Source organism: Dioscorea cayenensis, chromosome 16 (genome assembly GCF_009730915.1).
Source record: "Dioscorea cayenensis subsp. rotundata cultivar TDr96_F1 chromosome 16, TDr96_F1_v2_PseudoChromosome.rev07_lg8_w22 25.fasta, whole genome shotgun sequence".
Taxonomy (NCBI): Eukaryota; Viridiplantae; Streptophyta; class Magnoliopsida; order Dioscoreales; family Dioscoreaceae; genus Dioscorea; species Dioscorea cayenensis.
Window position 1 is genome coordinate 6,532,510 of NC_052486.1, and position 14,691 is coordinate 6,547,200.

Genomic DNA, 14,691 nt, shown 5'->3' on the forward strand with positions numbered 1-14,691 from the left:
ATAACCAAAAATAGAGTGCAAACTTATAGAACTTAAAAAGCAACAAACTTGCATGTGTCCACCCTAATACTATGAAACTCCCACTAAAATTCAAATGTACCGTCATAAGTCACAACTTGTCATGTAAAAAAATACAATAAATCCTAAACCCCTCCCCCACACCTAAATCATACATTGTCCTCAATGTGTGTAAAATATGAATGTGCAAGACAATGTAAACAAGAATAGGAAGGGAGTGGAAAATGAGTACTTCCCCGGTTCATATTTGATGATGCTTTGAATAATTGAACCACAAGTCCGATCATGGGTAACTCTTATTCACCCACTCCATGAGGCATATGTCCAACTTCAAAAGTCTTTACCAACAGCCAAATTAAAAGAACTTCATCAATCATCTTTAATTAAAGTCCTACAAGATAAGAGGGATCATTATATCTCCATAAAAATAAAAATAAACAACACAAATAAAATAAAAAAAAGTAATGAGTTAATAAAAGAAAACTGAGGTGATGATCACTTGCACTTCAGGCTACAATGTCCTCATTCAAAGTCTATTGGTGGTTTTATTTGCTTTCGATGTAGATTTGGCACCGTCATGATTTGAACATTGCTGCAATGTTGTCTATCCAATTTTTGGCTGAGTGCTACAGTACTTACTATCGTAATTTCATAATAGTGTTATACTATAGTACTTACATCCATCTTACAGGTGTAAACCTTCCTGTAAGACCTGGAATTTCCTTATTTTTGATGCTACTGATCATAAGAGTACCCGTATAATGCTCTATAATGTATTATGGTCTCTCTTACGACCGTAAGGATGCTCGTAAGCCCTTTTGTCTCCTTATTATGACCTCTATTATGAGCATAAGAGTGCCTGTAAAGTCTTATTTTCTTGTAAATATGCAAAACACACTTCCCTTCCAACATTCTAATAAAATATACACCATTTGGGCTCAAAATTAGAAGCTAAACATGCAACAAATCTATCAAATCATAGAGGAACAAAAATGGTAGACACAGGATGATCATCAAGTTATTCAAATGAACCTATACTAAAACTATAACGAACAAAACCAACTAAGAAGAAAAAGATCAAACAAACACTTGGGTTGCCTCCCGAGAAGCACTTGTTTTGCATCGCTAGCTTGACGTAGCTTTTCCTTACCTTATGGAGGCTTGAATAGGGTGTACTTCTCCTGACTATAGCTTGCATAGCTACTTCCCATAAACACAATTTTATTTGGCCGGGGGTGCACTTTTGTTGGAGGCTTGAACAATTTTACTTTAGGCCTCTACGGAAACAATTTGGATCATAAATTGTTCAAGCTCAGCTCAGGTAGGTCCTTGGATGGGTTGAGCCTCCTACCCACATCTTTTTCAATTCTCATAACCTCTTCCTTGCATTTTATTGGTTGAACAATTCCAAGGAAAGCTACTTGTTCCATTGCCTTGGGGTTTGCTTCTTTTACCTTTTCAACTTGAAAGAGACATGGCTTTAACAAACCCTCTTTTATAGCTTCCTCCTCATAAGCTTGTTGTCCATTCAAGCATTCATCATTCTCAAATTGGGGCTCTTCTTCATCCATTTAACTCTCTACAACATCTTGTTCTTCCTCCCCCACTTCCTTATTGTTCTCGCACGCTTCCTTGTCATTTTCAAAAGGAACTTCCTTAACAAGTCGCTCAATTCGATTCTCCAAGTCATGAATGGAGTCTTGTTGATTTTGCTTTGAAATCTCAAAAGCTTTAATGCTAGCTTCAGTGTTCGAGATAAATTTAGCCAACACATCCTCCAAATTCAAATTTTCCTCTTGAGATTGCTCCTCTAAGGGAGCCTCAAAAGCTTGAACATATCTTGCTAATAGATTTTCTAAACTAGGCTCATACTTCGGTGGTGAATGTACTCTTCAAATCTGAATTGTGGGTTTTGCCATTGCTGTCCAATCACATTCCACCTATGACTTGGATGATATGTGTTATAGTAGGGATAGCTTTGTTGTTGTGTAGCTAAAAATTGATTGATCTTTGCATTGAGATATTCAATTTAAATGGACAAAGCTATAATTAGATCAACCATCCTTCAAGTTCCTAGCATGAAAGAGTAATAAATAAATAAATAAAATAAAATAAAATAAAATAAAAGGAAACCAAACAAAAGAAAAACAAACGGCTAATGTGATGGAATACAAGAAGTGTTCCTAATATCTCAAATCTTCTCCAACGATGCCAAAAACTTGATAGGCATTCAAGTGTACGTGCCATCGTGTAATAAAGTATGTGTAAAGCAAGATATCAGTTCACAAGGAAGAATGAGATTACTAGTACCTACTCTAATTCCAAAAATTAGCCTAATTAAAAGTAGTAATGTGTGTGAACAAAAAAAAAATACAAAAGCAAGGAATACAAAAATAAGGAGGAAAAGTTAGGAGAAGATATGTAATAAGTGATGGTGTGATAAGAATGTGATGTGTTCTTTCCTTATGATGAGCATTACTTTTATCGGGTTTTAACACTAATACATGTGTATTTATGTTACTTTCATGCATATAGGGTTGTGAAGCCGAATCTTAGAGAAAGAAGCCAATGTAGATCGTGAGTGCACCATTTGGAGGAAATCTTGAGAAGGTTCAAACGCGAAGACATAAGTTGGGTTCAAGATGCTAGAATTTGTGCCAACCTCCTTATATTCAAGCTAGCACAATGATTTGGAGGGGCACAAAGGCAGTCACACTCTAAGTCTTCCGGCTTGTGCATGTGTAACAAGATCTCCACCAACACGGCCGTTTATTGAAGAAGCAAAACGATCTATGATGTAAACATGTGCCCATTTACGTTACCTCGATGAAAGCATGGTTTTGGGAGTGTTTCGGACCGGTACTGTAGCAGGGCACTGTAGCAACTCAATAGAAAATACTGTAGTAGGTACTGTTTATTGCCGGCTGAAGAAGGAGTTATCCAGAGAAGCCATAGGGGCGTGTGGAAATTCCACACGCTCGTGCGTTAATTCCACACAGGCCGTGTGAAATATTCACAGGGGCATGTGAATTCCCGATTCCAGCCCTTTAAAAGCCGATTTCAGCCCTGATTTTAGCATTTTTTCTCCATCTTTTCCCCAACTTGACAGAGAGCTGCAGCTAGGGTTTTGAGAGGTATTGGCTAGGGATTAGGAGAGGTTCTACTGCTTCGACATCGTGCTCTGTTTGGAAGAAGGTTAGTGGGAGAGCTTTCGTCGACACTGATCTAGAGAGGTGTATCCTAGGCCGGACAAAGGGACCTTTGGATGAGTAGAGGACTCTCCACAACACCATCGTCATGACTATCGAGGGGGTTTTCTATGGATTTATTGCTTTTACATTCGATTTCATTGATTGTAATTAGCTTTATGGAGAGCTAAACCCCGTAGTGGGTACTTGGATTGTGAACCCTAGGATGTATTCATTTCATTGAACCTTGTTATTATACTTTCATTAATTGATGTTTTTATTGAGTTCCAATCTTGAATGCATTGATTGTATGAATACTCCCTTAGAGTGACACTAGGGTTGAGAGTTCTCATTGGTAACCCTTGTGAGTGAGTGACACACCACGAGAGTTAGACAAAGCTAGATTGGAGAGGATTGAGAGGGTGAGTCGAGAGGTAGCGGAGAGTTCTCTTTCCCCTCCGGTGTGATTTATTCTACCTCCAATTCCTCGAGTTCTTTGCGGTCATAGTAGAGTGAATGGGCTAAGGGATGACCCTCCGCTGGGGCTTAGTTGCGAGTGCAATGGAGTGAAGCGTTGAAGTGATTTTAGCATCTAGGGCTTAATTGTGGCTAGGGGCCTTCCGCCTAGACCAAAGGGTTAGGCCTACATATAGGAAGAGGATTTATCACTTGGAATCCCTAGAACTCATTGCAATTCTATACGAGTACGAGGTTGAGAGATGGTTTAATTTCTACTCCGGGACATTTATAGGGTTAGGCATGGTTGATTTTAGATTTGGGACCAAGTATTAAAGGATCTTCATGACTCATTAATGCATTTGTTAGGAAGCATAATAGATGGTTTTTGCACTTGAAACAATTGTCTTAGCCGGATCAATATCCGAGTACCCCATTTATATCGATTGCCTTACCTCTCCTTTACTTGTGCTCTCTCTCTCTCTTGTCTCTTTTACTTTTGTTTGCATTACATTTTGTCACACAAATCACTATTCATTATTTCACTTAGTTAAGAAACAATTTAAGTATTTTTACTCCCTACTCCCTGTGGATACGATACCCACTCACCTGGGATTTTATTACTTCGACAAACATGTGCACTTGCGAGACATACGCAAGGGGCATTGTCAATATGATGTCCAAGTATAGCATCCCGCATCCCTCTAGGGTTTTATACAATGTAGGATAAAAGTTGTGTAAGCATGTAATCCTATTTAAACTGAGTGACTTTTTAAATCATACTAAACCACTCTTTCAAGGGTGAAGAGTAACTGAATCAGTGCAGAACTAATATAGTAATCCACACAATTGCATTAACACTCTATGAAACCTCAATGTCAGTTGACAAGGATCTCTTAAATAGGTAATCTATCTCTTATGAGGAGAGATTGATGCTAATCCGAATAAAGAATAGAAATGTGATTTCCCCTAAAATCTTTTCCACATGATTGTAAAGAGCATGGATATACTCATTAACTCACTTGAGAGAATTAAGGGAGATGTCGTCTCCAAAGTACCCTATTTCTAGGCTTACTCATAATTTTCTCTGATCGCGGTGTGTCTATGCTAGGGGGGTATTTCTACTCGTCACAAAGCACATCTAATATGATAATTAGGGTTTTCACCATAATAGCAATCAAGCATTCAAACACACAATTAGATCCAAATAGAAAGACTGTAATTAGGAAACAATTAAATCTCAAGTATCCATAACAATATCAAAAGATAAAACCCTAGAGTTCAACTATGCCCAAACACTATGAAAATTAGTTCTCCATCATTGGAGAACAACAATCTGATCTAAATGAAATAAAATACATAAAGAGAATAATAAAACTCTCTCAAAGCTTACAATCTCCTTGGATTGATAAAGTTCTTTGAAGATTCCCCAAAATCACCACCGAGATCTGTCCACGAATGGCTCCCTTGAAGCTTTGAACCTTCGCCTATTCTCTTCCTCTTGTTTTTTTCCTTTTCTGATAAGATATTCAATGGAAACCCCCAAAATCGCCGCCCTAACAGCGGCCAAAGAATAGAGAAGAAGATCCCTCGCCTTAATTTTTGGCTTTTATATCTCAGAAATCAGGGGTTCTTACGGCCGTAAGGTCTCCTTATAGCCCGATGCTTACGCCCGTAACAGTGCTCGTAAATAGTTATTTGCTACAATAACATGTACATTGCACTACTACAGTAAACACCCGTACTAGCACGAGTAAGTTCACCCGTAAGTCACTCTAAAAACTTTATTCTTCTTCCAAAATTAGCTCAAATCGTCTCAAGCTTGTTCATCTTGATCAATATGTCTTTATTCTAACCTAAATACAAAATAGAAGTGAATTAAGCATCAAATTTAATCATATATTCAACAATTACATACAAAGTGCTATAATTAATTATAATAAAATACATTCATTTAAGCACTTATCAATAAAATTAGTCCGTTTGAATCTTAGTAACATTTGATGGTCTATAACTTTTTCTAAAGCATCGTGAGGTGTCAAGTTGTAACAAAAATACCAACGCAAGTCTTGAGTATAACAATGTAGTAATCTGTATGTCTAGTGTGGGATTGGTGGTGTATGGACCTAGCATTGTGTGTGTAGGATCATCATTAAGAAGGCTACCTTTTATGCTCTGTGCTCACTTTTCAATATGGGAGAATCCCTTCTCCTCTACCCATGATTTTGTGTTTCCATATAAATCTTTATATTTCTTGTGTTATTGACACACCCCTTGCGTGTGTGTACCACAAGTGTGCGGTTTGTCGACGTAATAAAGTACCCTGGTCAGTGGGTGGTCGTATCCACAGGGAATAGTACTCAGAAACACAAGTATTGCTATTTAACTATAATGAATATGATTCAAGAGTGGTATGAACAATAGCAATGCAAGTAAAAATAAAGAAAAGAAGAAAGAGACACAATAGAAATAAGGAGAGGCATTCGATGGGGCACCCGGACATTGCTCACTCTAAGACTATTGTTTCAAGTGCAAGACTAATCATTATGTCTCCTAATTGATGTTTAATGAATCGTGGAAATCCAAAAACACATGGTCACAAACCTAAGGTCGACCATGACTAACTCTATACTATGCCATGACGGAAAGGAATACTCTCGACGCCTCACACTAAGCAAGGTTGCTTAAAGCTCTAGGGACTCCAAGTGATAAACCCTATTCCCTAATATAGATTTAACCCTTTGATCCAGGCGAAAGACCCCTGGTCATGATTAAGCCTGAGCACTAAGGATTACTTCAACAACTCACAATATTGCTTGCGCAACTAAGCACCAGTGGAGTTTGTCTCTTGGCACTTCACTCTGTCGTGACCACAAAGAACTCTTCAAACGTGGAGGTAAGATAAATCACACCGGAAGGGAAAGAGGACGTTCCACTACCTCTTGACTCACCCTCTCAACCCTCTTCAACCTAGCTTTATCTAATGTTAATGGCGTGTCACCCATCCACAACTATTACCAAGATGGATTCTCAACCCTAGTGTCACTCTAAGGAAAAATCAATACAACAAGCATTCAAGGATGAAACTCAATTAAAACATCAATTAAAAAATATAATAAAGGTCAATGAAACAAAATCATCCTAAGGTTTATAAGTCCAAGCACCCACTAAGGGTTTAGCTCTCCATGGAGCAATACACAATCAACAATGAAAATAATAGTGAAAACATGAAATCCATAGATAAAACCCCCTTGTAGTCCATATCGATAGTCTTGTGAAGCCACCTCGTCTTCTCCAAAGGTTCCCTTATCAAGCCTAGGGCACACCTCACCGAATCGATGCCGACAAAAGCTCTCCCAATAACTCTCTTCCAAAGGAACATGATGTTGAAGGTCATAGAACCGCTCCAAAGACTTAGCCAAAGCCTCTCCAAACCCTAGCCACGAGCGCCTCCAAAGATGGTTGAAAAATAGGGAAAAGATTCTTCAAAACGTCTCAGGTCGTGGTATTTATAGGGGTTGGAATCAGGCATCCACACGGGCGCGTGGAATTTCCACATGGAGGTGTGGATTTTCAGATTTTGGTTTCCTGCGAGCTGTGAACAGTAACTATTATAGTGATTTACTACAGCAAACTGCTTCAGTACTTCACCAAAATGCTCCTGAATCCACTCTTATCATCGAGGCCACATGAATGGGCACACATCTATGCGGTAGATCGCGTTGTGTAGTCAATGAAATCACATTGAAGAAGATCTTGCTAGTATTGCACAAGTTGTAACACGTGAGTGTGACTACCTTTGTGCCCCTCCGCTTTGCGTATTCACTTGAGCACAATGGAGGTTGGCACACACTCACATGTCTTTGAGCACAACATGTGTCTTCACGTTTGTTCACTCCAAGACTTCATCAACAAATGCATCCATGATCTGCTTTTAGTTCCTTTCTTCCACAATTGTCTCCACAACCCTACATGCACAAAAAAACATACATACACACGAATAAGAGATAAAATCTGAGAAAAGTAATACTCAATGTAAGAAAAAAATACTTCGTATTACTTATACACAAGCACTTATCAGTTATCTTATTTTATTTCTTGCTAATTATCATTTGTTTTATCCTTAACATAATATAATCGGGCTAAGGCCTTGGATGGACAATTGGATCTGTCTCCACATGTATGTAGTCAATTTGACATTGTGCCTTTGCCAAGTTATTGTGTCACAAAAGTGATAGATAATGGTAAACCTTATGTTTCACATAGTGGTGGAACCAGGATTTACTAGTAAGGGACTAATCTAAAGGTAAAGAAAAATGTTACATCCAAAAAAAGGAATTGTTCGAAATGTAATATAGTGAGATAATATAACTTTTGATTAAAGCAACCACACTTTAAAATTTGAATACATATATTGGAAAAAAAACAATAATATACCTATTTCTGCATGCTTGAACTACAACTAATGCGAGCATCAGTACTAGAAAGACATTGATAATTCTTCATTTTTTTTTAAAATCAAACTCACCGCTACATCTCTATTATCATTGGAAGCACCATCATCATGCGCATTTTAAAGTACCTCTAAAACTAGACAAATTAGTTGGAGGATGGCAGTGTAATGAGATTCCCAATGAGTATTCTCTGATCTTGCTAAGCTCGATTCTTGATTTTTTTTTTCTCTACCACTGACTATCTCTACTCTCTCCAATTGCTCAACCAGTCTATATATGGTGATGTTGTTGAAGTTAGTCTCTTCTTTTGCACAATGTTCCTCGTTAACAATTATAATAACATGATGGAAAAAATCACTCACAATTCTATTTTATAACAAAATGGATAGTAAAAACTATATCAATGTGAAAAAGTGAAATAATATTTATTATTTAGGGTTTAAAATTTTAGATTTTTGGATTTAAGATTTTAGATATCGTTTTATAACTTTTTAAAAAATTAAGAATTCAAGGATTTTTAATGATTAAATTTAAAGGTTATGTAAAAAAGAATGGTGTGGATGGCAAGTTGGTATCCACATCATTCAAGAAACCTATTCGCTAAAAATAGCATCCCTCATTTTCAAAATGACTTATTTATATTATTTTTTAAATCACATATTAAAAGAACTCATTAATGAAATAAAATATTAATTTTTTTTTTATAAAAAAGCATTTATAAAATAATTTATCTTATTATTATTGCTATTATTTTCCATCCTTATAGGCTTATCCTCTCGTCACAAGTCCATACGACACTCCAAGCCAATCTCATTCTTATCTACTTCCCATGCCACCACACCCACTCCTACCCACGTGTCACCACTACATCATTCCATAGGATCATAGCTGCTAATATCAGCTTGATCAAAGATTCAAAATACCCCCACCAAATCACCAACATTTAAGGGTAGTTTCGTCCTATACATCCCCTCATATATAGATAGTTAGTTTGGGCCTCAACCGTACAAGAGATCATCTCATCTCATGATTCTCATCTCATCACTAAAGAAGTAGAGCGCATGACAGAGCTGGTGACCGGAGCCACCACTAAGCCAGCAGGCAACAGTTCAACAGAGCAGCGCTCTGAAGAACTCCATTAAAATTTATTTTTGCTTGAGGGGGGCCTTTAGCCTTTCTCCTTGGACAAACTCCGGTGAGACCAGCATATAACGACAACCTTTCCGGTGCCGTGGGGGTGCTGAAGCCCCCGCTTGCCCCTGGTTCCGCCAAGTTAGCGTGTCACAAAAGTGATAGATAAAGGTAAACTTATGTTTCACATCTGAAACGAACATGTAAATGTTTATATTTCTTGTTTCCTTTTATTTTATTTCTTGCTTATTATCATTCGTTTTATCCTTGACATTATTAAATCAGGTATAAGGCCTTGGATGGACAACTGGATCCGTCTCCACATGTATGCAGTCAGTTTGACAATGTTCCTCTGGCAAGTTAGCTCAGGACAAAAGTGGTAAGATAGTGACAAGCAAAACAATCATGAAACAATATATATACTAGGGAAATTAAGAATACCAAATTAGCTATAACCAATATTCACTTTCAAAAAAATTACAAGATGGTTTTATGAAAATATTACCTCTTGTGAACTAGAGAACAAAACTCTAATCAATGAAATTTAGTCTTTTAGTATCATTCAGTGGATTAGTAAAGAAATCCATTGCAGTTAAAAGAGGTCACCAATCTTTACAATCTAAGAAGACTCTAAAGAATATTCAAGAAATCTTCTCTAAGATCAAGAATTATAAAAAAATAAAAAATAAAAAAAATCTTTGGATATCAACAAATCCAATAATTAATCAATAATATAAATATCACGATTAGACTATATATAAAATCATAGTTAACTATAGCAATAAAAAGATTTAATGGACAAAATTAAATATTTTCAATTTTACAAAACAATTTTCTAACATCTTCAACTCACTTGTGGGCCAACCCAGCCTTCTAATAATTATTTGTATATTTCATTTGAGTTTAATTAGTTTAATAAAAGTCATTATTGATTGCCTATTAGATGTGAGATTCCTTATCTGCTAATCTTGGTTTTCTTTAATTAAATAACCTAAGAAACTTGCCATTTCGTTTCATTTCTTTTTGCAAAAATGATGTTTGTAAATTAAGAAATGAACCATATCCAAGGGGACTTTATTTTGGCAGGATTCATAATTTAATTTCCTAAAATCCTTACAACTCTTTATATATATATATATATTAACTATTTCAAAATAGAGTTCTTACCCTATATGTTCATGGTGAAATTGCTCTGTCTTATATATATATATATATATATATTTGTGCCGCGATCGTATATGTATGTATACTCTATTAAAAGGCATATTATTTATCATATGATGGGCAGTTTCATATTCCATTGATTTATTAAACAAATAATATTTTTATTTTTAATGATGAAAAAAAAACCTCAGTCCTTATAGCTTATCAATGATTGAGGGTTATTCTAGGTGACCCTCAAAAGACAACACTATGAAATAATGAACATCATTTCCTAGAACATTAGAGTCGTTGGTAGGCTCATTAAGAAATTCTCATTGAGGGATTTCCTTAATTTTTACAATGCTGACATTTGCTGACTCTAAGAGTCAAAATTGGTTAAGGTCAATCAGTCAATCTAGAGATTTATGAGAAGTTCTCGATTAAATTGCTTTTGCTAAAAGGGAATCTAAAAGGGAATCTAATCTTTAGAATTCACAAACCTAAGACAACCAATTTAAATGGCTACTTACTTTGGTGTATGGTCCTAATGCTATGTCACTTAAAGGTGACTTTTGGAAGGAAATACATAGCAACAATGCATATAGATCGCTTGCATGGGTCATCTGTGGTGATTTGAATGTGATCTTCTCACCCCCAGAGAATTCTTAATTTAGAAGACTTTTGCAAAATACCGAGGATCTCATCAAGGACCTTCAACTGGACCAATGAGCAAGCGGATCTCATTTGGGCCCGGTCGCCCCCCCCCGGAATTCTTAATTTAGAAGACTTTTGCAAAATACCCAGGATCTCATCAAAGACCTTCAACTGGACCAATGGGCAAGCGGATCTCATTTGGGCCCGGTTGGATAGGTTTCTAGTTAACTTCAACTAGCTTTCCCACTTCTCTATGGTCAATCAAATTTTCCTCCCTAGAATCAACTTCGACCAAGTGTCAATCCGGTTGGACGCTAGAAACAACGTTGCCAAAAAGAGAGATATCAAATATAAATAAACATGGTGCTCTATAAAGGGATTCAACTATTTGATCCACAAATTGTGGAATGAACCCTATTTTGAGGGTTGTGGTACTTTCATTATGTCCAAAAAAACTTGCTTAGCTAAAAAGTAGACTATGTGATTGGGTAGAAATGACATTTGTTGCCCACAAGGAATGTAAATTGTTAACCTTGTAATATTTAGACAAGCTAGACATGATCAAAGAACTTCGGGCACTCTCCCCAGATGGATAGGCAAGAGAAACAAAACTTTCATACTCTTTAGACAACCTGCTACGTCAAGATAAAGATTTAGATGAAGCAGTAGGCACGTCTAACAAGGTTGAAAGGAGATGTAGATACTAAAATTTTCCACGCAGTTGCCAATGGCCATAGGAACCGCAACCGAATCCATTAAGTTGATCATGACAATGTTGAATTTGCAGGGAACATGGAAATTGGCAAAGCCTTCTCTTCTTAATTTCGTTCTCAATTAGGGGATAAGAGATAATTTAGATTCAAATTTGATTTGTCAATCATACTCTCAGTCAAAAATAGAGTAGACCTGTCCCATTTGAAAGCACCCTCCACTGTGCAAGAAGTTAAAAATGGCATATTTGAACTGGGAGTTGACAAGGCACCTTGTTCAAATAGTTTTCCAATTTCATTCTTCCATAAAGTATACAGTTTGTTCCAGACATGTACAAGATTTTGATGCATTTCTATGAGAGATCAACTAACCTTAAAGGATTAACTGGGCAAGCATAGTTCTTATCCCCAAGGTAAAATCCCCAGTCTCTACTACTGACTACCGCCCAATAAGCCTGATCAATTCCTCTCTTAAGAATATTTTAAAAATCATAAGCAATAGACTTAAGGGACTAATTGATCAGCTAATAGATGCTAAGCCCTAGTCTTTACTATGGACTACCGCCCAATAAACCTAATCAATTCCTCTCTTAAAAATATGTTAAAAATCATAAGCAATAGACTTAGGGGACTAATTGATCATCTAATAGATGCCATATAATCAGCCTTCACCCGGGAAAGATATATTATGGACAATGTGGTGACAGCAGCGGAATTAATTTTCAGCCTTCAAAAAAGAAAATCCTGGGCCAATAATATCAAGGCCAACTTTGCAAAATCTTTTAACTTGGTCGACTGGGATTTTTCAGTAGATCTCTTGATTGCCAAGGGCTTTGGTCCCCATTAGATGGGATGGATTAAATCTTCACTAAGTTCCTCCAAATCATCAATCTTGACCAACGACTACCCTGAGGGATATGTCAGACACCAACGAGGTCAAAGACAAGAAGACTGTCTATCAACCTTACTCTTTCTATTAGTGATGAGTGCATTTCATATAGATATCTTTATACCATTTTCATGTATTTATCTTATCTTTAAACATTTATTTGTTGTGATTTGATGCTACTATAGGTATTATTGTGTAATTGTGTAGGGAAACAGGCTCTTGTGCAAAAAGAACAGGATTCAGCACAAATACAATGTGAAAAGAGGTCAAAACACAATGTTATAAGTGAAGTACAGTTTGAGCACAGGCGTGCTCCTTCCCAGTGAAAATCTCTAGAATTCCCCATTAAGCAAAGCATTGGCACTGTAGCAGAACACTATAGATGAGCTACTGTAGGAAATCACTGAAACACAACTTGGAGGAAAAGCACAGTTTTGATGCCCAGATCATGAGTGTGCTTGTGGGAGCACGGGCCAAGCACGCTTGCACTCACCCCGGGATTTTTTCTGTTTTCGGAAGCACAGCCTAAGCACACCCATGCTTAGGGCGTGTTGAGCTTGAAAAGCAACTTTTAAGCCAGATATAGGTCATTTCTTTAAGGATCCTTTTTCTTCTTTTTGGGGGTGGCTGCCAAGGTCTTCCGTGATGCATTTCTGGGGCTGGAGTGAACCTATGGTGCAAGAGCTCGAGTGGAGCAGAGCTTAATCGGCTAGACTTCATCAAAGCACCGTCAAAGTGGTTTGCAAGGCAAAGAGGGAAGTCTGTCATGGCTTCTATTTCTTTTTTTTCCTTAGTCTTGTATTTATTTGTAAAACTATGAGGTGCTAACCATTCTTCGATGCCGCGGATCTATGAACTTGGATGTTTATGTGTTATGTTAACTACTTGTTTTTAATGTCTACGGAGTTCTATTGCATTCTTCTGTCTATTTATGTGTTTGCATAACTTGGCGTGCTTGATTTGCGTAGATGCTTGTGTAAAACTTGACATGTGTGGATTACCATAATTGTGATTACCTAGTGTAGTTGCAAAACTTGGTGTGTATGAAGCCCACAATTATACTTACAAAACTTAGCGTATTGAATAGCTTTAGATACAACATTGCTTTTGAGCACCAGCATGGATCTTAGAATGTACCTGGAAGACATTAGAAGCAAGTCCATACATATTTCTCCAGGGGATTAGTCTTGGGTATTGCTCTATCTCCGTGTTTCTCACCTAGTTCATTTCCAGTCCTTACCTGTCATCCTTCCCCTTTTTAGGTTATTTAGTTATCATCTTTACCCTTAACTAGTGATTTGGCTAGAGATTAGAAGATCAATTAGTACTAGGAATCCAGCCCCCTGTGGTTTGACAGCACTGCCTCTCATGGGGTACTACTTTATTACTTGTAATGATCCGTGCACTTGTGGAGAGTATGTCAATTAGTTACCAACACATTGAACTCAATGTTCTCCATGTTCACACATGCCCTCACTTCTAGTGCCCTATATGGAATATAACTAGGATATTATGGGAACCAATGTCAACTCCAATATGTTGATGACCTCATCATTTTAATAGATGGTGGAATAGGGGATTTGAGCATCATCCAGCTAATAATTTTCCTATTCGAGGGTGTTTCAGGATTGTCTATCAATTTGCACAAAACCTATTTATAATCAACAAAGTGGGGTCAGACCTTGGATCCCGCCTTTTTGAGAACCCTAAATTACTCATCGGGTACACTCACTTTGACCTACTTAGGGGGTTTCTATCTTTGGGAGGTGACCTAGGCATCAGGACTGAAGGATACTCATCTTTAGAGTCATATCAAGACTATCCTTATGGAAAACCAAACTCCTTTAACTGGGCGGGAGACTTACCCTCATCAACTCTGTCCTGATCTCCATACCGATGTACTGAATATCAATCTTCAAAATCCTTGAATGGGTGAGGAAATCCATCCATCACACAAGAACAGATTTAGAGACCTTTAATGGGCGAGGAAATCCATCCATCATTAATCAAGCCAAGTGTCGGTTGGTAAATTAGGGGCGAGTTTGTAG